The 24,455-nt window shown below is 45.8% G+C and overlaps 1 long non-coding RNA gene across 1 annotated transcript in view; it reads left to right on the forward strand.

Annotated features, from left to right (window-relative positions):
* LOC122926666 overlaps window positions 1–23,831 on the forward strand; it is a 44,563-nt gene extending 20,732 nt beyond the window's left edge. The window contains exon 5 of the long non-coding RNA XR_006387699.1: window positions 22,254–23,831. This is a non-coding gene — a long non-coding RNA (uncharacterized LOC122926666). The remainder of the gene's footprint in view (window positions 1–22,253) is intronic.
* Window positions 23,832–24,455: the final 624 nt, after the last annotated feature.

Below are 24,455 nucleotides of genomic sequence, written 5' to 3' on the forward strand. Positions count from 1 at the left end.
CTGTACATGGTGGGAAGAAGGAGGATCAGGGCGAGGATTGTGTTGAACAGACTCCTGGCTACTGAGACTGGACTTGGTGGAAGCTAAGGTGGTGCTTAACCGACTGGACGCATTATCTGCTGCAATCCAACCAACCACCTGGTCGAACTGGTCTGACTTCAATAGTGGTGTCCTGCCCCATCCTGCAAACTGGGAAATGAAGCTAGGTATCGTGGATGATAGTTTTTTGTGTGCTCTGGCAGCAGGCACAGTTTCTCTGCGCCCAGCATCACGGCCACTTCTCCGCCCCTTGTGATATATGCCTTTTAGGTATGTCACACGTACAGTAGCGTAGGATTTGGAAGTGTATGCGCAAATAATTTTACAAAGGTATTTGTGATTAGGAAACGTTATACAGGACAAGTACCACAATAATGTCAAAGTTCGCAGTGTCTTCGGAAAAAGTGTACTGGGTGGCACTGATATTTTAGAGATGCACACACTTTAAACAGAAGATGTGGCGCGGCTAATTTAACTGTTTGCAGCGGACACCGTCTACAAAAAAAGTACACTGGATTTCACTGATATTTTAGGGATGCGCACACATTAAACAGGAGATGTGGCACGGATAATTTAGCTGTCTGCAGCGGACACCGTCTACAGAAAAAGTGCACTGGATGTCACTGATATTTTAGGGATGCGCACACTTTACACAGGAGATGTGGCGTAAATAATTTAACTGTCTGCAGTGGCCTATTACACAGTATTTAGAGCAGGATGCGCTAAAAATATATATTGCTGCTGACACACACAATATTCCTTAACCCCTTAGGGACCGGGCTAATTTTCACCTTAACTGCTACCCGACCGCCTAACGCAGGATTGCGTTTGGGCGGCGGGCGAGTTATTCCTCCTCGACGCATCGGCGCGTCATCTCGTGAGACGCGAGATGACGCACCAAGCCGGCCCGCACATGCGCAGTGCGGGCCGGGAATCGTCGCAGAAGTTCGTCACCAGCCTGTTCGTCATCATCATCGCTGGCAGGCTGGTGACTTTTGAAAAATCAAATCAGAAGTCATATAACACACTGGCCCAGATTCAGGTAGATTTGCCCATTACTTACACCTGAGCCGCTCAGCTGAATTTCTCTGCGCTGGAGCAATTTTGCCAAATTGCCACCTGATTCAGGAATCGTTTGTTCATTTAATTTGCTCCTGTTTAAGGCAAAGCTGAGGGCGCAAGGCCGTGCAAGTCAAAGTGGGTGTGCCCCTATGTAAATGAGGAATTTTCGGCTCAGCAGAGGTTTGCTAGCATAATTTCAGGGCAAATCCTGCTCAGCTGCTTGCACTGAGCAAATAAATAGGAGCAGACTTGCGCAGGTTCTTTGCTGAATTTCATCCTGCTTTTTCCTACCCCCCCTGAGCAAGGAAATTCAGCCCTTTTGCAAGACATGGCACCTCCCAAAGGGACCAAAATAAGGAAGGCCAACTTTGTGGCTGCAGAGATGGACATCCTGATTGCTGCACTCCAGCAGCATAAGGAAGTCCTATATGGTGCCCAGCGGGCAAACACCACCATTGCCCAAAGGAGGGCTATATATGAAGCCATTGCCCTGGACATCAATGCCCTGGGTAATGAAGTGCGTACCTGGGATGACATCCAGAAGAAATTAAATGATATGAGGCGCAGGGTCCGTGAAAAACTGGCTCTTATCAGGAAGCATACCGGTGGCACGGGAGGTGGTCCGCGATGTATGATCCGGCTCAATCAGGAGGAGCAGCTTATTGCACAAACGTTCGTGCAGGAGCAGGTGGAGGGACTTGAAGGGTACGACTCCACTGTTGGGAACTTGGGGACTGGTAAGTTATTTTTCTTTCATATCTGCTGTGCATCATGGGAGGGGGTACAAGTGAACATATGAGAAGTGTGTTGCACCAGCAAAATATGTCGTTTTGGTGTCATCCACAGGTGGTGATGAGGAAGAAGAAGCTGGGCCGTCTTCGGCTGCGGCTCGACCCAGCCCATCCAGACCAGAGCCAGGGGTCCAGTCAGGCCCCATGGACATTCTGGCTATGCTGGTCCAGGAGGAGATCATACCGGGGCCAAGTATGGAGGAGCAAGTGGTATTGGAGGAGGATTCCTTTTTCCTCATCCAGGAGGACTCTGGCTCCCTCCAGGAGGATACCACCATCCCTGTGCAACCCACCACCCCCCCGCCCAGCACGTCATCCCCCTCCAGGGCAAGCCCCTCCCTTGTGGACCCCTCCCCTTCTCCCTCTGTCCGTGGCCGAGCCTCTCCTCCCAGGAAGGCTCTGTCCAAAACGAGGCATATATCCTCCAGCCTCCGTGACGGTCTGCTGGAGGAGCAGGCCCTGCAGACCCGCCATATAGGGGCCATGGTGGGAGAGGTGCGTCGTCTGGCGGACAGCATGGCATCCACCTCCACCTCTATGCAGCATGCCCTCACCCTGCATGAGGACCGGGACAAACATGTGGCACAGAGCCTGGGGGAAATTAGTGGCAACTCTAAGGCCATAGTCACCTGCTTGGTGGCTCTGGAGACCACACCAGCTTTGTTAAGCAGGATGACAGCTGCGGTGGAGGCCAATACCGCTGCTGTGCAGGCCAACACCGCTGCAGTGCAGGAGGAGGCGAGAGTTACCCGCCGGCATCAGCGGGATACCACCACCCGCCAAATGCGGATGTTGGCCCAGACCAACACCATCCTTGCCCGCCTGGCCAACGCCATGGAGGGCATGCAGCCACCACCTGCAAGGAGTGTGGAAGTAGGGGTTGATGCTCCTCCCCCCCCTCCTCCCCCCACCCCTCCATCCCCACCCCATGCCTCCTCCACACCACGGAGATTGAGGAGCCAGAGCCGGGGCACCCTTGGCCCAAAGAAAAAAACAAAAAAATAATTTTATGTCTACATTTTTTTGCTCAACACAATATGATTTTTTTTTATTATTTTTCGATATGCTCAGGGTATGAGATTATATTTTTTTTATATGCTCAGGATATGAGTTTTTAGATTTATTTGTAGTCCCTACACACGGTGAGGAGTGTATACTACAGTGTGACTGGTGTGTGAATGGGGGGGGGGGGGTGGCACTCCTGCTGGAAAAGGGGTGTCACCCTCTGCCATGTGAAAGGTGTATGAATGGACAGCAACATAATTGGAGCCTTGACGCGGCGTTGCTGCTCCCTAATACCATGGGGTATTGTTGGGTCTAATCCAATTGGGGGTGCATGTGTCGGGTGTGTGCTAGGGACTACAGTGGTGTACATACATGCATTATACTTGTGACAAGATCAGGGTGTGTTTAATGTGCAAAGAGACGTTCCACAAGACCATTCCGGATTGCTCTTCCCTCAGAAGATCCGGTAGTGTTTCTTGGGGGGGGGGGGGGTTGCGTGGTTCGGGGGTAAGGTCATTGCGTAGCTCAATGTGCATGCCCCTTCTTTGAGCTAAATTGTGGAGAATACTACATGCCCCTACGATTTGGCATACAAAGTTGGGTGAATACAATAGGGTCCCCCCTGATTTATCCAGACATCTGAATCGAGATTTAAGGATGCCAAATGTGCGCTCCACCACCGCACGGGTACGTGCATGGGCTTCGTTATATCTTTCCTCTCCTGGTGTTTGAGGGTTACGAAATGGGGTCATCATGTGAGGTCCCAGGGCATAGGCAGAGTCACCTGGAAGGGAAAAGACAGGAGGATGTTAGTCGTGCATGTGCCCCTTGTGATGTGTGCATCATGGGGGGGGGGGCAGTCATACCTGACACCCATGTCACTCACCAATCAGCCAGCTGTCTCCATACATGTTCTGGTCAAACTCGGTTGGGATGGGGCTGTGTCGGTAAATAAAACTGTCATGGCTTGACCCTGGGTGTTTGGCACGGACATGCCATATGAGGCCATGTGCATCCACAATCATCTGCACATTTATCGAATGCCAATGTTTCCTGTTGCAGTAGATATGCTCGAGGTGCCGGGGGGGGGGGGGGGCGTAGTGCCACATGGGTACAATCTATTGCACCCACAGTGCGTGGAAATCTGGCTAATAAATAAAAATCACTGATTGCCTTCTGCCGCACGTCAGCCGTGGTTGGTTTGATAAATTGTGTGCCCATTCGTCTGAGTATTGCAGGGATCACTTGGTGCACACACCTGCTCATGCTGGATTGGGACATCCCCGCCACCACTCCACCTGTGCGCTGAAATGAGCCAGTTGCCAAAAAATGAAGGGTTGCCACTACCTTCACCAGTGGCTGCACTGCCTGTCCCCGATGGGTCGGGCTGCTGATGTCATCCTGCAGGATTGTTACCAACTCAAGGATGACTTCAGGGCTAAAGCGAAACATGCGATACACCTCAGTATCAGTCATCTGAAAAAGGTTGTAGCGCCCTCTGTAAATCCTCTCCCGTGCCCTCCTACGAGTCGGCTCAGTCAATAGAATATCAAGAACCATAGCTGCCCCTGGCATGTTGGTGCACAGATGTGAGGTCCCGAAAATGTGGGTGCTCTGCTTGTTCAGATCGTCTGTCTAGGTGCTGCTGAAGTTGCGCGCTCCTTCAGATGACATTTGGCCATCTTTTGCTAACTTGCCCCTGCTTTTAACAGGAGCAAGTTTGCCCAGGGAAAAAAGCTTGCACGCTTCCAGCGCAAGATGCGCATCACACGCGCATGTTTCTGAATCATCGGCAGTACCTAATTTGCATATTCGCTGAGGGAATTCCATGAAGGCGCAACTTACACCCCGCGCAAAATTGCACGAAAATTGCGCAGGAACAGCTAGGCTGCGTGCGCGGGAAAATGGCCGCATTTCAGGCTTAACTGGTTTACAGAATCAGCCGCAAATTTGCATAGGAGCAAATCAGTACTTGCGCGGCGCAAATCACACTTGTTCCCGCGCAAGTGCTTCTTGAATCTGGGCCACTATATTTATAAATATAAGGTGTTAAATGGCTTCTGTGCTCCTCTGCTGGTCCTTTTCGTCGGTTGGTCCCAGCAGAGGAGCACAGATCACTGTAAGTGCACCAAACACCTCACATTTAGCCCCAGATCAACCCCCCCATCCCCCTATTTAAGCCCTTGATCACGCCTGTCAATCACTAGTGAAAGGGAAAAAAGTGATCAGTGTAAACTGTCACTTTTTTTTTCACCAGTATTGACGGTTAGGTTTTAGGATAGTTTAGGCACCTTTGGTAGGTAGTTAGCGTTGGTTAGCGCCCAGCCCACCGCACTGCAGTCACTGATTCGCTGATTAGCGTATCGCTAATCAGCATTGGTACTTTTATAGTATCTGTAAGTGATCAGAACTGATCACAGTCAGATTTATAATAGTATTAGTGTCACCTTAGTTCGCCCTCCACCCAAAACACAGTGGCCCAGATTCAAGAAGCACTTGCGCGGGAACAAGTGTGATTTGGGCCGCGCAAGTACTGATTTGCTCCTATGCAAATTTGCGGCTGATTCTGTAAACCAGTTAAGCCTGAAATGCGGCCATTTTCCCGCGCACGCAGCCTAGCTGTTCCTGCGCAATTTTCGTGCAATTTTGCGCGGGGTGTAAGTTGCGCCTTCATGGAATTCCCTCAGCGAATATGCAAATTAGGTACTGCCGATGATTCAGAAACATGCGCGTGTGATGCGCATCTTGCGCTGGAAGCGTGCAAGCTTTTTTCCCTGGGCAAACTTGCTCCTGTTAAAAGCAGGGGCAAGTTAGCAAAAGATGGCCAAATGTCATCTGAAGGAGCGCGCAACTTCAGCAGCACCTAGACAGACGATCTGAACAAGCAGAGCACCCACATTTTCGGGACCTCACATCTGTGCACCAACATGCCAGGGGCAGCTATGGTTCTTGATATTCTATTGACTGAGCCGACTCGTAGGAGGGCACGGGAGAGGATTTACAGAGGGCGCTACAACCTTTTTCAGATGACTGATACTGAGGTGTATCGCATGTTTTGCTTTAGCCCTGAAGTCATCCTTGAGTTGGTAACAATCCTGCAGGATGACATCAGCAGCCCGACCCATCGGGGACAGGCAGTGCAGCCACTGGTGAAGGTAGTGGCAACCCTTCATTTTTTGGCAACTGGCTCATTTCAGCGCACAGGTGGAGTGGTGGCGGGGATGTCCCAATCCAGCATGAGCAGGTGTGTGCACCAAGTGATCCCTGCAATACTCAGACGAATGGGCACACAATTTATCAAACCAACCACGGCTGACGTGCGGCAGAAGGCAATCAGTGATTTTTATTTATTAGCCAGATTTCCACGCACTGTGGGTGCAATAGATTGTACCCATGTGGCACTACGCCCCCCCCCCCCCCCCCGGCACCTCGAGCATATCTACTGCAACAGGAAACATTGGCATTCGATAAATGTGCAGATGATTGTGGATGCACATGGCCTCATATGGCATGTCCGTGCCAAACACCCAGGGTCAAGCCATGACAGTTTTATTTACCGACACAGCCCCATCCCAACCGAGTTTGACCAGAACATGTATGGAGACAGCTGGCTGATTGGTGAGTGACATGGGTGTCAGGTATGACTGCCCCCCCCCCCCCATGATGCACACATCACAAGGGGCACATGCACGACTAACATCCTCCTGTCTTTTCCCTTCCAGGTGACTCTGCCTATGCCCTGGGACCTCACATGATGACCCCATTTCGTAACCCTCAAACACCAGGAGAGGAAAGATATAACGAAGCCCATGCACGTACCCGTGCGGTGGTGGAGCGCACATTTGGCATCCTTAAATCTCGATTCAGATGTCTGGATAAATCAGGGGGGACCCTATTGTATTCACCCAACTTTGTATGCCAAATCGTAGGGGCATGTAGTATTCTCCACAATTTAGCTCAAAGAAGGGGCATGCACATTGAGCTACGCAATGACCTTACCCCCGAACCACGCAACCCCCCCCCCCCCCCAAGAAACACTACCGGATCTTCTGAGGGAAGAGCAATCCGGAATGGTCTTGTGGAACGTCTCTTTGCACATTAAACACACCCTGATCTTGTCACAAGTATAATGCATGTATGTACACCACTGTAGTCCCTAGCACACACCCGACACATGCACCCCCAATTGGATTAGACCCAACAATACCCCATGGTATTAGGGAGCAGCAACGCCGCGTCAAGGCTCCAATTATGTTGCTGTCCATTCATACACCTTTCACATGGCAGAGGGTGACACCCCTTTTCCAGCAGGTGAAACCCCTACTTCCACACTCCTTGCAGGTGGTGGCTGCATGCCCTCCATGGCGTTGGCCAGGCGGGCAAGGATGGTGTTGGTCTGGGCCAACATCCGCATTTGGCGGGTGGTGGTATCCCGCTGATGCCGGCGGGTAACTCTCGCCTCCTCCTGCACTGCAGCGGTATTGGCCTCCACCGCAGCTGTCATCCTGCTTAACAAAGCTGGTGTGGTCTCCAGAGCCACCAAGCAGGTGACTATGGCCTTAGAGTTGCCACTAATTTCCCCCAGGCTCTGTGCCACATGTTTGTCCCGGTCCTCATGCAGGGTGAGGGCATGCTGCATAGAGGTGGAGGTGGATGCCATGCTGTCCGCCAGACGACGCACCTCTCCCACCATGGCCCCTATATGGCGGGTCTGCAGGGCCTGCTCCTCCAGCAGACCGTCACGGAGGCTGGAGGATATATGCCTCGTTTTGGACAGAGCCTTCCTGGGAGGAGAGGCTCGGCCACGGACAGAGGGAGAAGGGGAGGGGTCCACAAGGGAGGGGCTTGCCCTGGAGGGGCTTGCCCTGGAGGGGGATGACGTGCTGGGCGGGGGGGTGGTGGGTTGCACAGGGATGGTGGTATCCTCCTGGAGGGAGCCAGAGTCCTCCTGGATGAGGAAAAAGGAATCCTCCTCCAATACCACTTGCTCCTCCATACTTGGCCCCGGTATGATCTCCTCCTGGACCAGCATAGCCAGAATGTCCATGGGGCCTGACTGGACCCCTGGCTCTGGTCTGGATGGGCTGGGTCGAGCCGCAGCCGAAGACGGCCCAGCTTCTTCTTCCTCATCACCACCTGTGGATGACACCAAAACGACATATTTTGCTGGTGCAACACACTTCTCATATGTTCACTTGTACCCCCTCCCATGATGCACAGCAGATATGAAAGAAAAATAACTTACCAGTCCCCAAGTTCCCAACAGTGGAGTCGTACCCTTCAAGTCCCTCCACCTGCTCCTGCACGAACGTTTGTGCAATAAGCTGCTCCTCCTGATTGAGCCGGATCATACATCGCGGACCACCTCCCGTGCCACCGGTATGCTTCCTGATAAGAGCCAGTTTTTCACGGACCCTGCGCCTCATATCATTTAATTTCTTCTGGATGTCATCCCAGGTACGCACTTCATTACCCAGGGCATTGATGTCCAGGGCAATGGCTTCATATATAGCCCTCCTTTGGGCAATGGTGGTGTTTGCCCGCTGGGCACCATATAGGACTTCCTTATGCTGCTGGAGTGCAGCAATCAGGATGTCCATCTCTGCAGCCACAAAGTTGGCCTTCCTTATTTTGGTCCCTTTGGGAGGTGCCATGTCTTGCAAAAGGGCTGAATTTCCTTGCTCAGGGGGGGGTAGGAAAAAGCAGGATGAAATTCAGCAACAAGTCTGCGCAAGTCTGCTCCTATTTATTTGCTCAGTGCAAGCAGCTGAGCAGGATTTGCCCTGAAATTATGCTAGCAAACCTCTGCTGAGCCGAAAATTCCTCATTTACATAGGGGCACACCCACTTTGACTTGCACGGCCTTGCGCCCTCAGCTTTGCCTTAAACAGGAGCAAATTAAATGAACAAACGATTCCTGAATCAGGTGGCAATTTGGCAAAATTGCTCCAGCGCAGAGAAATTCAGCTGAGCGGCTCAGGTGTAAGTAATGGGCAAATCTACCTGAATCTGGGCCAGTGTTTGCCCGATCAGGCCTGATCGGTAGCCCACACGTGCGTTCACCCACGCCTGCCCCGCAGCAGTGACAAAAAATATATATATTTTTTATCACTGCGGAATCACTACACAAGCGCTGCGTTGATAAAAAAAATCAGTTTTGATATTTTTTATCAATCACAGCGGATTCCGATACTTCGCTAGCCTCCCATTTGTAAGACAGGCTTGCTTTTTTTCTTGGGTAGTCTCAGGTAATACCCCCTAAATTTAGTTGACCAAATGGCAAGTAAGGGGTATTCTTCTGAAGAGGCCTACAGGCTTCTGACCCAGTCGGATGAGGAATGGGAACCCTCATCTGACGAATCCAGCGGGTCAGGATACGAACCTGTAGAAAGCAGTGGCAGTCTGACCCAAAGTTCGGACGATGAGGTTGAGGTCCCTGATACCACCAGGTGTACCTGGCCCCGTGTTGCTAGACCACAGGTTGCGCAGGATCCGCTTCAAGGGCAGCAGAGTGGGGCTGGCGCTGTCGGATTACGTGGTGAGGCATACACCAGCAGCGCAACCCATCCTGGACCTAGTACCTGCACTGCCGCAGAACATGGTGAAGTGGCGAGCACCAGAAGGGCAGTTGAAGCTGGTACGGTGGCACGTGCATTAGTTCCCCCGTCGCAGCCACTGCACAGACAGGCCCGTAGAGCCCCTAGAGTCCCTGAGGTGCTGGCAAACCCTGATTGGCAGCCCCCAACTTCAGCCGCACCAGTAGTTCCCCCTTTCACCGCCCAGTCTGGAGTTCGGGTTGAGACAGCTCAGATCGGATCGGCACTGGGGTTTTTTGAGCTGTTCTTGACTGCGGAGCTCTTGGACTTAGTCGTGGCAGAAACAAACCGGTATGCCACTCAATTTATAGCCACCAACCCGGGAAGCTATAATGCCCAGTCTTTCCGGTGGAAACCCGTCCATGTTTCCGAATTTAAAACTATTCTGGGCCTTCTCCTCAACATGGGCCTGACAAAAAAGCATGAATTGCGGTCATATTGGTCCACGAACCCAATTCGTCACATGCCCATGTTCTCTGCTGCCATGTCCAGGACACGGTTTGAGACCATCCTGCGTTTCCTGCACTTTAGTGACAACAGCACCTCTCGTCCCAGAGGCCACCCAGCTTTTGACCGGCTCCACAAAATTCGGCCCCTCATAGACCACTTTAACACCAAATTTGCAGATTTGTATACCCCTGAGCAAAACATCTTCATAAACGAGTCCCTTATACATTTTACCGGGCGCCTTGGCTTCAAACAATACCTCCCAAGCAAGCGCACCTGGTATGGGGTCAAATTGTATAAGCTCTGTGAAAGGGCCACAGGCTATACGCACAAATTTCGAGTCTATGAGGGTAAAGATCAGACCCTGGAGCCGGTCGGTTGTCCTGACTGACCTGGGGAGCGGGAAGACAGTCTGGCACTTGGTGTCACCCTTATTTGGCAAGGAGTACCATCTTTATGTGGACAATTTTTACACAAGTATGCCCCTCTTCAAGCATTTGTTTCTAGAACAGATTGGCTGCTGTGGCACCGCGCGACCTAGTCGCCGGGGCTTCCCCCAACGGCTCGTTGCCACCCGTCTTGGGGGAGAGGGCTGCCTTGTGTAATGAAGAACTGCTCGCAATGAAATGGACAAGAGTGACATTTACATGCTCTCCTCCATTAACGCAGACACGACAATACAAATTGAACAAGCAACCAGTGTCATTGAAAAGCCCCTCTGTGTCCACAACTATAATTTGCTCATGGGAGGGGTAGACTTCAATGACCAGATGTTGGCTCCTTATTTACTTTCCCGCAGGACCAGACGCTGGTATAAGAAGGTGTCTGTATATCTAATTCAATTGGCGATGTACAATAGTTTTGTTCTCTACAGTAAGGCTGGGAGAACACAATCCTTCCTCAAATTTCAGGAAGAGATCATCGAGAACCTCCTGTATCCAGGAGGTTCCGTGGCCCCAACCACCAGTGTAGTGAGCCATCTACACGAGCGATATTTCCCCAATGTTGTTGCTGGTACCTCAACCCAAGCGGTGTGTAATAGAAAGCAGGCATTAACAAATAATAGGCAGGAACTGGAGCTAGCGCGCAGCAGCCAGAACAATAGCCATAGGAAGCAATCAAGCACAGCAAACAAGGAATCTCTGTAGATAGTTTTAAGGACCAGGCCATTTTTTGCAAATCTGACCAGTGTCACTTTATGTGGTGATAACTTTAAAATGCTTTGACTTATCCAGACCATTCTGAGATAGTTTTTTTCATCACATATTGTACTTCATGACACTGGTAAAATGGAGTAAAAAATAAATCATTTTTATTTATAAAAAAATACCAAATTTACCAAAAATTTGAAAAAAGGTTTCAATTTCTCTACTTCTATAATACATAGGTAATACCTCCAAAAATAGTTATTGCTTTACATTCCCCATATGTCTACTTCATGTTTTGATCATTTTAGGAATGACATTTTATTTTTTGGGGATATTACAAGGCTTAGAAGTTTAGAAGCAAATCTTGAAATTTTTCAGAAATTTTCAAAAACCCACTTTTTAAGGACCAGTTCAGGTCTGAAGTCACTTTGTGAGGCTTACATAATAGAAATCACCCCATTCTAGAAACTACACCCCTCAAGGTATTCAAAACGGATTTTACAAACTTTGCTAACCCTTTAGGTTTTCCACAAGAATTAATGGAAAATAGAGATACAGTTTCAAAATTTCACTTTTTGGCAGATTTTCCATTTTAATAATATTTTTCCAGTTACAAAGCAAGAGTTAACAGTCAAACAAAACTCAATATTTATGGCCCTGATTCTGTAGTTTACAGAAACACCCCATATGTGGTCGTAAACTGCTGTACGGGCAAATGGCAGGGCACAGAAGGAAAGGAATGCCATACGATTTTTGGAAGGCAGATTTTGCTGGACTGGTTTTTTGACACCATGTCCCATTTGAAGCCCCCCTGATGCACTCCTAGAGTAGAAATTTACTAAAAAATGTGACCCCATTTTAGAAACTACGGGATAGGGTGGCAATTTTGTTGGTACTAGTTTAGGGTACATATGATTTTTGGTTGCTCTATATTACTCTTTTTGTGAGGCAAGGTAACAATAAATAGCTGTTTTGGCACTTTTTTTGTTATTTACAACACTCATCTGACAGGTTAGATCATGTGGTATTTTTATAGAGCAAGTTGTAACGGACACGGCGATACCTGATATGTATACTATTTTTTTATTTATGTAAGTGTTACACAATGATTTCTTTTTTTAAACCCCCAAAAAATCATGTTTTAGTGTTTCCATAGTCTGAGAGCCATAGTTTTTTCAGTTTTTGGGCGATTATATTGGGTAGGGTATGATTTTTGCGGGATGAGATGACGGTTTAATTTGCACTATTTTGGGGTGGGTATGACTTTTTGATCGCTTGATATTACACTTTTTGTGATGTAAGGTGACCCAAAATGGCTTTTTTTACACCGTTTTTTTTTTTACGGTATTCAACTGAAGGGTTAGGTCCTGTGATATATTTATAGAGCATGTTATTATGGATGCGGCGATACCTAATATGTATATATATTTTTTTATTTATGTAAGTTTTACACAATGATTTCATTTTTTAAACAAAAAAAATCATGTTTTAGTGTTTCCATAGTCTGAGAGCCATAGTTTTTTTCAGTTTTTGGGCGATTATCTTGGGTAGGGTTTGATTTTTGCAGGATGACGGTTTGATTGGCACTATTTTGGGGTGCATATGACTTTTTGATCGTATGCTATTACACTTTTTGTGATGTAAGGTAACAAAAAATAGCTTTTTTGACACCGTTTTTTTTTTAATTTTTTCTACAGTGTTCACCTGAGGGGTTAGGTCATGTGGTATTTTTATAGAGCAGGTTCTTACGGACATGGCAATACCTAATATGTATACCTTTTTTTTCTTTATTTAGTTTTACACAATAATATCATTTTTGAAACAAAAAAAAACATGTTTTAGTGTCTCCATAGTTTGAGAGCTATATTTATTTATTTATTTTTTAAACACAATTTTATTGTTTCATTAAATGATGACACATTCACATTTGATATATATTTTCACAGAGGGTGTACAATGTAAAAAAAAAATAGCTGTTTCTATTACATTCACATAATTGGTTGTGAAAAAGATATCTCCATAGAATCAGGCAATGAAACATAAAATAAAATACATGAACAAAAACATAAACAAAACTAAATTTGCACATGTCCAGATAGTTTTATACCAACTTCCCTCTCCTATCCCTCGTGACGTCTTTCAATCAGATGTTAGCATTACTTTCTCCCAGATCGCCTAATCTGCCTTTAAGTTGTTCTCTCAGATACCATGAAGTCAGACGATAAGGACGAATCAGATCCTGTAATTCATCTCTATTGAACACTCGTGGAATTATACACCTCCATTTTTTCATAAGCCCACCTACTAACTTTTTCTTCTTGTATTCAGCCCCTAAGAATTCCATCCTAACTTATCCCTTCACCTGATCTCGAATTTTTTTTTAAAAAATTTCGGGCGATTGTCTTATGTAGGGTATCATTCTACAACAAACAAGCCGCCAGCCTCATGTGCAGAGACCGCGGCAAAACAGCTTGGCCACTCTAGTGCTGTTTTGCAGCGGCCTCTGCACATGGGGCGGTGGCTTGTTTGTTGTAGAACTGTACCCTGTGAATAGCAATGCTCGTGTTAGTGCTCCTGATGAGCCTTAATAGGCAAAACGCTTAGAGCACTTTAGCAGTCAGGGTGTGCCATGTGTACCGATAGTTAGCTAGGTAAACAGGTTGATTTGTGCCCGTATCAGAGCCAATGCCTGCACGTGTCTGGTGGGCACACGTTTGATTTGGCAGGCTGCTAGATATGGATAGATGTTTATCAACCCAAGCTGCATGTACACAATAAGTTGGTTTCTCCAAGTTGATTCATGCTCGCATGATTCATGCATGCTCGCAGTACAGCCTGTGTGCTTCGGATCCGGTTTGACGCACAGTGTGATGGCAGACTGTTTGATGTAAGCAGATGTTTCAACTTGATCACCTTGAGTTAGGTGGGGGATCACCTGTAGCAGTGGTGCAGGGACGCAGTGTGTTTGCATTGTCCCTGAATACCTACCTGGGTGCACTAAACCCATCAATTTTTTATGAACTAATCTGCACCACAGTGACTGTGCATCTGGGTCTAACAGCATCACAGTGGACCAGTATGCGTTCCAATCAGGGCTGTGGAATCGGTAGATAAATGCCCCGACTCCGACTCCTCAGTTTTTTGTACTTCCGACTCCCCGACTCCGACTCCTCTGTATTTAATATGCGAATGTATTTTATACATTCCTTGAAGGAAAGAAAGGCAACATACATGTCATTACCAAATAACTACTGGCTGGGAAGCCAACAGTCTACTGTATTGTACAGTTTAAGCAAAAGACAAACACAATGAAAGCAACCAATTTTATTCATTTTTTTTAATCAAGTGGCTGGATAGTAGCAGCAGGCATAAACATCAGGAACTTTACAAGTTAAAAAATACAAACCACATTATTTGGTTGTTTTAGAACAAAAACAAAGCTTATCTATATGAACCAAAAACAAAATCTGTAAAACCTAGAAATGGTTTATATTAATCTTAAAATGTAGTTACAGGCTTAGCAAATGCAAATCAATTCAATGTAGAGTTCTAAGGAAGAGAATTGCCTCTGCCAGATCTTCTTTCATAGAGGCTCTTAAGTCAGACTTTATTATTTTTAGACCGGAAAATAATCTTTCGACACGTGACGTGAGGCACTGCATGCATTGGCCTTTATTCTTACAGTAGAGAAGTCATTAATTATAACTGTTTATGAATTCGGACATTTAAACCTTCTTCTTTTTTTTTTTATTCCAATTTAAATTTAGTAGGAGTCGGAGTCGGTTCATTTTTTGCCGACTCCGACTCCAGGTACCCAAAATTGACTCCGACTCCTCGACTCCGACTCCACAGCCCTGGTTCCAATATTGGTCATAGCATCCCTTCAGTGCAGGGACGTAGATAAGGGGGGATAGGGGGGTTCAACCCCCCCCAGAGTGTCTGTCCTCCTAACCTGCCAGAGAACGGCCCGGGCGTGCCGCTGCCTGCAATAGCGGCGCGGGCAGTGCGGCACACAGAGAAGTGATGGAGGCTGCAGGGCGGGGCCGGGCAGCGCAGGGGGGCAGGTACGACGGCACAAGTAACTCACAGACACACACAGGGCAGCCAGGCAGGGATGACGCTGAGGATCACATGGCATGCACGCTGCCTTCAGGCTCCGCCTCCACCTGTCGTACGTCAGGATCCCGGCCAGCTTCCTGCCTGCGCGTGCCTGCTACTCCTGGGCGGCGGCTGACAGAGCACAGAGCCTGGAGATCTCAGAAGATTAGAAGAGAGAGAGAAGAAAGAAAAAGGAGTAGTTTGAGAGAGAGGGACAGACAGAGACTCTGGAGCACTAGTGTAAGTAAAAGTAATAGTTTAAAAAAAAATCATGAAGAATGAAAGCCCACCCCCACCCCCCACTCCAGGCTACAGACAGTGTCAATTCATATATTTAATTTCTTATGGAAATTACAAGAGTAAGCTAGAATGTGATGTGTCATGCGTGCCATAGACTGTCACTCCAGTCTGGAGTGGGTAGGTACCAACAGGGCCGGCCTTAGGTGTTCAGGCGCCCTGTGCGAGCTAACCTTGTGGCGCCCCCCCCCCCCCTTACACTAGTGCTGAATAATGTGGTAGTGTTACCTGCAGTCCTATGTAAAACCACAGATAACACTAGTGTAGATCATGTGGAAGTGTTACCTTCGTCCTTAGTGTGCCTCCCTGTGTCTATCGCACGGACTCCATGCTGGCACTGCCTCCTCTTCCATCTTCTTCTTCTTGCCCCGCACAGAACGTTCTGAAGCAGCTGCGTCAAGACATAGGAACACTGTGGGCATGGTGATACACACAGGGATGGACACACAGACACACACACACAGACACACACACACAGGGACTGACACACACACAGGGACGGACACACATACATACAATAAATATGATCACCACACGGCTCTGCTCGCTCGGCCGCTCCATCCTCAATGCACCTGCGCCGGGTGTAGATGTGACGTCATCGGCGCATTGAGGATGGAGCGGCCGAGCGAGCGTCTGCCTCTCAGTGCGCCTGCGCCAATTGAAGACAGGTATGGCGCAGGCGCCAGATTTTGAATGCAAACAGGGCCAGCAGAGAACGATCCCGTTCGCTGGCCCTGTCAATCAACATGAGGAGGGGGCGTCATTATGATAGGAGGATGCGGCTGCTACCAGCAAGTAGACACCCTACTTGCTGGTAGACAGGTAATTTACATATTATAACAGTACGTTTTTAGCAAAATCTACTGAACCAAAATGATGAATCACATTATGTATGGATAAATCGCAGTGTAGGGATTATAAGTCCACAAAAAAAAAAAAAACTGTTTAGTGGGGTGACAGAAGCCCTTTAATGGCCCCCAAAATCCCTGGGGGGGGGGGGGTTGATGTAGTAGCAGGAAAGCACACTGTCCCCCTGTCCTCTATGAGCCTCCCCCCCACCATGGCACATTTCTCCTACTCCATGATGGGCCAGTGGCAGATGGGATCCTTCCAGTTGTTATCTTTGAACAAAATTGTACTACCAAATACCTGTAACTTATGGTGGAACTTGGCTCAGGCTGTGGCTGCTGGCTGGCGCTCAGGCTCACTCCTTCCTTCTTCTCTCTGGGCCCTGGGGGCAGAGCTCAGTGGCAACATCAAAAGCTGTGCAACAGCTCCGTTACGCTCCAGCAGCCGCTGGTCTGCTCTCTTAAAGAGACAGGAGGCCAGGCAGCAGAGCGGAGCTGAGAGCGGCCCCGAGCCCCGCCCCCTCCTCTTTCTATAGGCCATGCTGTTAGTTGGCCTGCGGGCGGCCACAACAAAATAGTAAATAGACTTAGTTTGCGGCGGGCTGTCGGCCGCCCGGCGCCCCTGTTGCTATGGCGCCCTGTGCGGCCGGATAGCCCACACACCCCAAAGACCGGCCCTGGGTACCAATTACGAGTCTTTTTAAAACATGTTTTTTCCATATGGTGTCAAACAACTAAATCGGTATTGCTGAAGGTAAAGGATTGGTTTAGGAATGATATGGCTGGTATATTTTTTTCAAACCCTGGTGTGTCTGCTAGATAAAGTCTTATAATTTGAGAAAGCTGAACCCCCCCCCCCCCCCCCCCCCCCAGGAAAAATCTATGGCCCTGCTTCAGTGAATGTTAGAATTAGGTCCAAAGTTTAGGAAGAATCCAATATGACATGAATCTGAATATCCTCGCGCTTCGTGGTAACTAATAACTTTTTTCTAAAAGGACAGCTGCACATGTTACAAAGTGAAAGTAAGAAGCTCAGGAACATGATATGACCCATAATGCTACGCAGCCAGCCAATCCGCCAGTACCCATCCCCTGTGATGTCTCAGCCCTATAAAACCCTCATCCCACGTGGTCTCCACCATTGTCCTGTGAGCTGAGCATAGAGAGAGACGTGGCAAGCGATCATGTGCTATGGACAAGGTTTCTGCAATAATCCAGTGGCCATATTCGGCATCTGGTTTTATCCCTAATCATTTTAAAAGCATGAAGCTTATGAGGCCCAGCCCCCAGGCCAGGTCTCATAGGTGAACTGTCAGTGTAAGGCCCCTTGCACACAAATTTATTTTTATTTTTTTGTTTCCGTTCCGTTTTTTGTGTTCCATATACAGAACCATTTATTTCAATGGATCCGCAAAATAAAAAAGGAAAGTACTCTGTATACCTTCTGTTTCTGTATTTCCATATTTTTTTTGCATAACGGACAAGGATAGTACTGTTCAGGGGCCAGCCAAAAAACGGAATGCACGCGGACATCATCCATATTTTTTGCAGATCTGGACCGCAATATACTGAAAAAGGCCTAAAACTGACAGTTCAATGCAGCACAATAAAGCATGTATTGTACTGCATTGGAAAAGGGATCAGACCCTGAAAAATCTTATACTGGGACAAAAAAAAAAGAAAAAAAAGGATGTTATAAAAATATAAATGTTTTAAGTAAAAAGCAAAGCACTCATTTACAATACAATATAGACACATTGGGTATTACCATGTCCACAATAATTATAAAAAAAAAAATCACATGGTCTACCGTACAAAGAAAAATGCGCTTGACATCCATTTTTTTATTACCTCGTCTCACAAAATGCATGATATTGAGCAATTAAAGTCGAAAAATAAAAAAATATAAGGCTCTCAAATATTGGAGACACAAAAACATGATTTTTTAGTTTTTTTGTCCAAAAGCCATATAGGGCTCCTTCCCTGTTTATGACCACATATGTGATGTTTCCATAATCAGGATAAAATGGATTACAAATTGTTTGTGCTTTTTCTCCTGTTATCCCTTGTGAAAATAAAATAAAAATTTGACCTAAAGGGACATTTATTGTAGCCAAGTGTTTCTAAATTCCATGAAACGCGTGTTGGGTCAAAATGCTCACTACACCCATTAAAAAATTCCTTGAGGAGTGTAGTTTTCAAAATGGGGTCACACTTTGGTGGTTTCCACTGTAGGGGTACCTCAGGGTCTCTTCAAATGCGATATGGTGTCACAAAAACCCAGCCCAGCAAAATCTCCCCTCCAAAACCTCTATGGTGCTCCTTCCCTTCTGAGCCCTGCAGTTTTCCCATGCTGCATTGTATGACCACATATGCTGTGTTTCTGTAAACTGCAGAATGAGGGTAATAAATACTGTGTTTTGTTTTGCTGTTAACCCTTCAACCCTTTCTGTGTTAGAGGAAGGATGGATTAAAATGAAAAATAAAAAAAGGGGATTTTAACATTTCCCCTCCATTTTGCTTTAATTCCTGTGGAACACTTTAAAGCAGGGGTGCACAACCTGCGGCCCGCGGGCCGCATGCGGCCCCCAGAGCCATGGTTTGCGGCCCTGCTGGCCAGAAACACAGCTGATCCTGCAATCAGCTGTGTTTCTGCACAGAGCGCCGCACAGCAGATGGATCACAGGTTTTGCTCCTGCACTGTAGCAGGAGCGGAAAGGGTCCCCGGCTATTAGTGAGAGCGGGGAAGCCGAGGAGAAGACAGAAGCGCTTTATTAGCGCTTCTGCCTTCTCCACTATGAGCACTCTGCAGTGTGGACCCAGCGATCACGTGATCTCTGGGTGTCTCAGAAACAGAGGAGCGCTGCCCTGGTGCAAAGCCTCCGCAGCAGGCTGGTTTCCCTGTAACTGGGGCTCCTTTGGATGATCCAGTTACAGTGGAAATAGTACAAAAAAAAAGTCACTTATTGTCTCCCAAAGGTCTTTCAGTGACCTCTTGGGGACAAATTATGTGGTAAAAATATATTTTAAAGAAAGTTAAAAAAAAAAAAATTAAAATTTGAAAACTAAATAAATAAAAAAATAAAATAAAATAAAAAGGAAAAAGTGCTTAATAAAAGAGAGTGTTCATTTAAAAAAGTGACAGTGTCCCCCAAGGTCTTTTTATGACCTCTTGGGGGACATATTATGTAGCAGAAATATATTAAGTTAAAAAAATCATACATAAAAGAAAAGACACCCACACCAATCAAAACCGTCACCATTACCGCCCCATTCACGTGAAACGTTTCATATTATATAGCAAAATACACAAAATAGAGATCTAATTATAATAATTTATTTTGGTGTCAGTTTGCATGATTAAAGAATAAGGAGCCATAGTTTGAAAAAATATATATTTTTTAAAAACGTTTTGTACAGTTTCCCCTAAATAAAAATTGTTGCAAAAATTATCTTGGTAGTCCAACAAATAAGATAGTTACAACCATTTGAACCACCACGCGCGCTAAATCACAAAAAAGTGTCTGGTCATTAAGGCCTTTTCGGGCCTGGTCATTCAAGCGTTAACCAATAGGCGCCTTCCCCACTAGCAAGGTAATGTGCTTACTGGTTACTGCAGGACGCCTATAACTGGATTGGCAGGAGATGATAATAACCAGTTAGCTCCGTCCTCTGCAGTGAAGGAAACCGCTGATTTATAAATAGGAAATGTCGCCACTTTTCTGGTAAAAATGAGGCCTGGAGCATGGCCTCTAAAATAGAAAATTAATAATTACCTGCTCCACTCCGCTCTGGTCCTCTGCACTGCCCCCATCTTCCGGTTCCTTCTCTATTTACACCTGTCAGTGCATGGCCATGGTCACTTGCACGGCTCCAGTCAATGACTGGCTTCAGCAGTGACACGCTGCTTGTGGCCACATCACCGCCTAAGCCAGTCATTGTCTGGAGTGGTGTATGACCATGTCCATGCACTGCCAGGTGTAAACAGCGGAGGCAGTTCGAAGAACCGGAGAGACGGGGAGCAGGTAAGTATAACTCTTCGGTTTCAGGGGTTATTCTGCAGCACGATATTTGGGACAATTACTGGGAACAAGTGTTCATAGGAGCGCCCATATCTTATATCTGGCCGGTATAATCGCGCAGCTGATCAGTCGATAAACAAGGAATTGCTCATTTGTCGGCTGATTTGCATATTTTATCAGAATGAAAGATGTCTGATTATCTGCAGCACGACTGTGGCAGCGATCACTTCTCCCCAGTCACTTTGCACTGGCTTGTGTGGGATAAGCGCCGATCCACATTTTTTTATGACAATGCGGCCCCCAGACCAAAAAAGGTTGTGCACCCCTGCTTTAAAGGGTTATCGATGTTTCTAAAATGAGTTGTGAGTAATGTGTGGTTTCTAGTATGTTATCCTCTCAAATTCACTTTTACTGAATTGGTCCATAATATTGAGTTTTGGAAATTTTCTTGAAAAAAATGTTAAAATAGCTTTTTAAAGTTTTCTAACATCCTAAAAAAATAAAATGACATTTGCAAAATAATGCCAACGTAGACATATGATGAATGGTAATTAATAACTATTTTGTGGTGTATCGCTGCCTGTCTTAAAAGCAAAGACATTAAAATATAGAAAATACCGAATTTTTCCAAATAACTTTTTTAATAAATAAAGGTAAAACATTTAGACCCAAATTTATTACTAACATAAAGTGCAATGGCCTGGGTAAGTAAGAGCATTCCAAAGATATTATCACATTAAGGGTCTATTCACACGTCCGTTTTTTCTTTCCTGATCTGTTCCGTTTTTTGCTGAACAGATCTGGACCAGATCTGGACCCATTCATTTTCAATGGGTCCTGAAAAAAAATCTGACATTGTGCTGTCCGTTTTCTTTCAGGACCCATTGAAAATGAATGGGTCCAGATCTGGTCCAGATCTGTTCAGCAAAAAACGGAACAGATCAGGAAAGAAAAAACGGACGTGTGAATAGACCCTAAATGACACATGACAGATTTGCTAAGATAGGCCTGGACAGGAAGGTGAAAACTGCCTGTGTCTTAAAGGGTCTTAAAGGGTTTCAAGGGCGGGTAATTTTTCTTTATTTTATATAATGGCCTGCTTTTGAAGTTTCTTAACATTCCAGACAACCCTGTTAATGATAATAGGTTCTGTCATTAGTTCCTTGCACCAATAATATCAGACAGAAAAAAAACTTTTTGAATCTATTTATCATAACTTCTAACTTTTGAAAAGCCCAATCCATGGCAATTATTTTTTTTTTTACACTAAGCCATAACTCTGCTCAATGCCTATCTATACACACCCAATCCCACCCACAGTAGATATGCCCCCTAAGTGTGCCCACACAGAAGGAATGCCCCTTTAATGCCCCTACACAGTAGTTATCTACCCTAGTTCCTCCACACACACAGCAGAATGCCCCCTTAGTGCCCACCTTAGAATAGTGTTAATAAAATAAATAATAATACTCACCTGCACTAGGCAGCAGCACATGCAATGAAAGGACATCATTGTGCCTGCTTAACTAAGCACAAGGGCGCACAGGCCAAGGAATTATCAGCATTCCCTAGCTTGTGAACTGTTACTCAGAGCGGCAGAGCAAAGGCCAGTGAACGGTGGAGCTGATGGCTCCTTGCCTACCCCTTGCATTCAACAGGGTGCAGAGACAGTTGAAAGCGGGACACACATCAGCCATCCCAGGATTGTGGTGTAGCTGCTGAAACTCACAACTCTCCTGCCAGATCTGGGATGGTTGAGAGGTATGCATTAATGTTGATGCCATAGTTTTTCTACTGATAACTATTGTGTTACCTAAAATTGTATCTCCAAAACATAAAATAAAATGTATTTCTTTGATATTTGGGCAACTAAATTATTAATATTTTTTTTCTTTTATAGAGTCGGTATTATATAGCCAAAACGTCATCTACAATTTCAAAAGTCTTGCAATCTTTGGATGTGCCAGCAGGTGGCATGGTTGTCACAATTTCATATACAGTCTCTGCAACTCACACATTTTTTTTTAAACATGGCTGTTCATAGCTGTCTTTTTGCTATTATTTTTTCTTATGTACACTTTTTATATTCGTTTTGTTTATATATTATTATGAACATGCATCATTCACTTTGTAAAAAGCTGCATTATTCAAACAGTAAAAACATCCAGATCTGAGGTTGTGGTCCAGGATTACAGCAATAGTTACATCCATGTCTTGCTTGTCCCCTTTATATATAGTGGTTACAAATTGAAGGGGTATTCCTCCCACACATATTTACCACCTATCTACTGAATTGGTGACAAGTATTAGATGGATGGGGACAGCCACCTTTCACTAGAATTCCAACTCCAATCGAACCTAATTGCAGTTGGGGAATGGTGCTTCCTGGTCTATTGATCAGTAGAGGTTCCTTCATGGTGCACCACTTTCCATGGTGTTTAAGGTCATGTCCAGACATCACAAATTGCCACTGTACCCCTGCAGTGTTACTTTTGCTGTAATTTGGGGTGATTTGACCCTGAACATCATTTATAGATCCATTTAGATTGTGCCACTTTCTTAATAAATGTAATGGTCAGACTTAGAAATTGGCTCCTGTACCCTTACAGTGTTGATTTTTCTGACTTTGTGGGTGATTAAATGGTGTTTTTTTGTGATGGTGCAATAAGACACTAGTTTGGGGCCAAGAACTCCAGAAGAAAAGGGCACGATCTTTGTAATTTTGGGATGAACATATTGGGACAACTTGATGGACTCATGGCTAGTGAACTTCAGGCAAAGTATAGTCAATATGTCCAGAATAGCCACCTCTGTTAGCAGTACAGGTTCAAGCAGGGAGCAGAGAACAGTGTGGTGCAGAGCACTGAAGAGAACCAGCAGAAGTAGTGGCTCTAGAAAAGTGGAGCAGCTCCAGAACAGTGGATTTCACCAGCTCCAGATTAGTCAAATCATTAAGCAGACCAGAGAGTTAGATACTGCATGGATCGTCCAGTCATTGAGAGAAGCAGCAAAACTACCTGTAACATGTCTGTAGAGGAGTTCAGCAAAAATCAGGAGGCACCTAGTGCTCCAATGTCCTGATGAAGAATTCAGAGACTGTGTTGTCATAATTTAATAGAGTCTATGATGTGCAAAGAACTCCAAAGGCTGGCAAAGGAACCACTCCTGTGCACTCCGCTATGTTCTAAAACTGTTCCATATTGGTTATTTTACTATTGTTCAACCAAACATCAATTTGTGATCACCTTGAGCTATGTTAATGGTCAGATATATTCTTTAACATCAATGAAATAGGTAGATACTGAAAGGGTTTTTAAATGATGTTGAGGAGAACACTACCAAAGGACCTGTGTTCCTGCTGCAATTTTGTAATGATGTATAGTGATTGTTTAAAAGCTATACACACCTTTTAAATGTATATTGTTTTGTATTTTTGCATTGTACTCATTTTGGGCCAATAAAAAACCTTTTTCCAGTTGTTCTTTATTTTAAAAAATTACAACTGTTTGTCATCTTTTCTCATATATAGACAAAGTTGGGGTCTGTATACTGTCACGTGTTGGTGTTAGCGAAATGACCAGGAGGTCAATATGCCAAGTAAAGAGGAAAATCGCTGCACTCCAATGTTTATGTTGCAAATAAAGATATAGTTTATTATCCTTTACAGAGACATCAAAGGGATTTCTGATCCAGATATTTTTATCATAATTTTTCCACAGTAAGTCACAGAACGTTTCGGTCCAGGGGAACCTTCTTCAACAGTGTTGCCTGTGTGAGTAGTATGGCATCAGGGAAGGCTAGATCATCTTTTCTCATATAGTCCTGGCTGCTCTTTCTTTACAATAAAATCCATCAGAGAAGCTGTCTTACAGCTTAACCTGTGGCCTTCATCTCTGCTCATGAACACTTACTGTATCTAAGCTATTTTTATCAACTGCATTCAATAGTGTCCGCAGCTTTTAAGTGTGCCTTCATGATATGCCACTATCCCCAATGTTAAAGGGGAGTTCTTATCTAAATATTTGTAGCTTATTGCTACAATAGGCCACAAATGTAGATAGGTGCAGACTAGTGATGAGCGAGCATCGCTATGCTCGGCAGA

The sequence above is a fragment of the Bufo gargarizans genome, chromosome 2, assembly GCF_014858855.1.
Source record: "Bufo gargarizans isolate SCDJY-AF-19 chromosome 2, ASM1485885v1, whole genome shotgun sequence".
NCBI classification, from domain to species: Eukaryota; Metazoa; Chordata; class Amphibia; order Anura; family Bufonidae; genus Bufo; species Bufo gargarizans.